Source organism: Elephantulus edwardii, unplaced genomic scaffold, assembly GCF_000299155.1.
Source record: "Elephantulus edwardii isolate Elephantulus edwardi_28Jun2011 unplaced genomic scaffold, EleEdw1.0 scaffold00236, whole genome shotgun sequence".
Classification (NCBI taxonomy): Eukaryota; Metazoa; Chordata; class Mammalia; order Macroscelidea; family Macroscelididae; genus Elephantulus; species Elephantulus edwardii.
This window is the reverse complement of record NW_006399986.1, coordinates 2,598,562-2,602,692: the sequence shown is the minus strand read 5'-3', so window position 1 is coordinate 2,602,692 and position 4,131 is coordinate 2,598,562. Positions and strand designations below refer to the sequence as shown.

The window sequence follows — 4,131 nt, the reverse complement described above, 5'->3', positions numbered from 1 at the left end:
ATGTTCCTAACTGCAGTCTCCTTTGTTAAGAGCAAGTCAAAAAACATTCTGGTAAGAATGGTAAGCCAAGCAGGGACAGGTTACGCCTTCAACACCAAGAGAGGTCGACTGCAGGAGAAACTGACTCTTTTGCATTATGATCCTATCGTGAAGAAAAAAGTCCTTTTTGTGGAACAGAGAAAAATACGCTCCCTCTAAACAATGGATTGAAAATGAATTTGATTTATAAATGAGAAGACTAGAGGGTGGGATACCAATTCAGAAATCCTGTAACACGGAATAAAAGAAGAGGAAATGGCCTGGGATCACGGCCTCCTGTGATTTGAAGGCCATTGTGAAGGAAAACAATGCAGTGAAAGAAGGTTCTTCAAATTAGGACACAGATCATTGCATCACATTTATTTATCTTGCTAGATATTTTTATAGCCCTTAATAAAAAAAATAAAATATAAAAAAATAGAGAAGAGGCGACTGCACCTCGACCCCAGAGAGCAAGTCCCCAGTGTCCACCTCACAGACCAGGACAGTGAAGGTGAAGGCTGGGTCCGCGCACCCGGGAGAGCAGCCCGCGGTCGCCGTCTAGTGGTCGGAACAGGGAACCTGCACGTCCACAACTAACACGGAACCACCGTGCACGGTCCCTGCCTCACCCGGACCCATATCTGCTGATGTACCGAAAACTTTTTAAACTTATTCAAAAAATAAACACTTCGAAAAATTTTCTAAACTGTAGAATAAAGAAAAGGTTAAGATTTCATTAATAAGGTGCCCTACACAGAGAAGCAGCTGGAGCAGAGGGGACCCCACACGGCATTACTCAGAGCTGCCGCCATGGTCACTGTGGAACTGGGGTCCCCAGGCAGCCTGAACCCCAAGTTACAAGGAAATGAGGCCCTTCATTGCAGGTGACACAAGGCGGGAAGTGACCCCGGTCGAGGGGGATGTTTCCGAGGGGTCAGCACAGAAGAGGTAACTGCACCTCCAGGCAAAGGCTGGGTCCACGAGCCCGGGAGAACTGCCCGAGGTCGCCGCCTAGTGGTCAAGACGAGGAACAGGAACCTGCACGTCCACAACTAACAGAACCACCGAGCACCGTCCCTGCCAGACCTAGACCCACCGCAGCTATCGGACAAATGCACGCTACACACACGGTGCCGGGCCGGTCACACAGCCGAGTGGGTTTTGAAGTCTTTTTAAGATAAAACTAGTTTGTCAAATAAATTACAGTTAATTTTTTCATTAATACTGTGTGTTTACTGGTTTATTACTGGTTCTCCGGCCAGAAAGAGAACTTGTTTGCACCCTGCTCCCTATGGAGAATGCACTTTCGGTCCCCAGGCATGAGGTCCGGCTGCTGAACGATGGACCTTCATGAGGTCCATGCAAGAACACGCACTGATGACGTCCGTGTCCGGTTGTGTAAAGGTTCCCCTGCGGCGTGAGATACAGAGACCCTCAGCTGCCCAGGAGTTTGGACACCTGGGAGTTCAAGTGGCAGGTGACCTCTGTCCTGCAGCACTGAGACCAGTCCTGCACTCACTCTCCACCCTTCCCATGTGGATGGTCCGGCTCTGCCAGAGGCCAGGCCCACACCGCCATGTGTCTGCACCAGGACGAGCCCGCACTCCGCCCGCCTGCACCCTGGCCCTGCCTGCTGTGCAGTCAGCCCTGAGATCAGAGGGGCACCAGCTGGAAGGAGGCTGAGATGCCATCCCAAAGGCACAGGGTTCAAATCCACCAGCTGCTCTGCAAGAAAAAGAGGGACAGCCTCGTCCCGCGTAATTTGCTGACCCTGAAAACCCGCTGGAGGGTCAGCTCTGTGTTGGTTCCCAATCAAGGGCCCACAACAACAGCAGTAGTACTGACTGGGGTCCTTTCCTCGGCTTAAACCCCTTGCTAAGCACACCCCAAGGCCACAACTGCAGGAGTGGACCACCCACGGGCCTTCTAGGCCTGCACTAAGTGAGCCGTCATGCTGGCCATCTATGACATGTCCCATCCCGTGCCGTCCTCACAAACTCTGACACACCAGAGCCAGTGGCTGCAGTCACTGTGTCCATCCACCCAGTTCAGGGGCATCTGCCTTCTCCTCACAACATGCCCAAAGTCTGAGTGACGTTATTGTTAACAAATGTTGTGGTTCTGTACTGCTGAGTGGAAATGAATGCCTCGTTGACCCTCCAGCAGGTTTTCAGAGGCAGGAAACCACACAGGAGGATGTCCACCTTTTCCCAGGGGCAGCTGGTAGATTTTAAGCACATGCCTTTATACTGGCAGTACAACTCCTTATTACGAAACCCTCAGAGATCTCAGAAATAACTCTGCCAAAATGAGACATCTGTCAGTAGAAAATTTGAAACAAGATCCACATCTCACACCACATGCAAAAAAAATCAAGTCACGGTTTACTGGATACCAAGGGGTAAGGTAAAAAAACGTTGTTGTCAGGTGCAGTCGAGTTGCTTGCGACTCATAGCGACCCTATGTACAACAGCCCTAAACTCTGCTCTGTCCTGTGCCAATTGCAATCCTGACCCACCCCGATTACCCCAGTCACTGATTCAATCCCTCATAGAGGTCCTTCCTCTCCTGCGCTGTCCCTCCACCCTCCCAAGCATGACGTCCTTCTCCAAGGACCGGTCTCTCCTCACAGCAAGTTCAAAGTATATTAGACAGAGCCTCAGAATCCTTGCCTCCAAGGAGCCACCCGGTTTAACCATCTCCAGGATGAATGTTCGTTTTCCTAGACATTATCAAAGGAAAAAAACCAAGGAACAAATTTAGATGTCCTACATTATGGAATTAATACAATAATTCATTAATAGGACTTCAAACAGCCAAAAATGGATGACCAGCAGAGAATAAAATAGATGAATGGGACCTTCTAAAACTGAAAGTCCTTGTGGACATGAAAAAAACTTCTTCATTAGGGTGAAAAAAAAGTCTACAAACTGGGAAAAATATCGAGCAATGACATATCTGATAAAGGACTCACATGTAAAATGTATACAATACTCAAAATCTTGAAGAAGACATACAACTCAATTACAAAATAAGTAGAAAATATCCCCACACAGGATATTGACACAGTCAACAAACACCTGAAGAAAGTTCAATGTCTACTGGAGAAACGGAGAAGAAAATAACAACAAAGTATCATCTACACCCAGCAATAATGGCAAAGTTCAAAAGGACAGCAAATGACAAAAGCTGGTGAGGATACAGAGAGATTTAAATTCTCATGCACTGCTGGTGGGACTGTAAAATGGTACAACCACCATGGAAAGTAGTCAGGTGCTTTCTCAGAAAGTTGAAATAGAAATATCAATTGACTTAGTTACTCCACTACTAGAAATATGTTCTAAAAATATCAGAGTTGCTCTACCAAAGAGATGTAAACACACCCATATTTACTGCAGCATTATTCACAACAGGAAAATGATGTAAGCAGCCCAAGTGACCATCAACAAACACATACACTGTGTTATATTCATAAGAGGGATTATGACCTAGTATTGAAAACAATGATACATTTGTGAAATACTACAGGACACAGATGAGCCCACAGGGCATTCTGCTGGGTGAAGTATAAATCAGTCACAAAAAGACAAATGCTGTATACAACCTGTTGTTGTTGTTAAGTGCCGTCGAGTTGCAGGCAACTCATAACGACCCTATGAAGGAGAGTCTTCAATGATTTTGTGTCTTTCATCCTCTCTCCAGGGTTTCCGGAGGCAAGCTATTACGGAAGTGGATGCCACTCCTGCTTCCAAGCTTGTTTTAATTGGGGAGCTCCACCCCACACTGTCCTCATTGGGTAACCAGCCATTAATGCATTGGACACATTAGTGTCACAGTGTTAGCCTCACAGCAACCACAAGTTACCGCAGTACAACAACTTGTACACTAGGGGTATACCACCTAGAGGAGTGTTTGAACAAAAACAATGAAGGACAGGTCGAGGGCCGCGGATTAAAAGTCACTCACCTTTGGCTTGGTAGCATTACTTTCTGTTCACAGGGCCAACCGATCTCTATGTTTATGTTATTGTTGTTAAGTACCGTCAAGTTACAGGTATAACATAGGTATACAACCTGTTACAAAAATAGGTGGGTTGGGGGCCTGGTGGGG

At 46.9% G+C, this 4,131-nt stretch overlaps 1 pseudogene; it reads left to right on the top strand.

Moving 5' to 3' along the window:
* Positions 1-273, top strand: LOC102860868 (annotated as a pseudogene).
* The last annotated feature ends 3,858 nt before the right edge of the window (positions 274-4,131 follow it).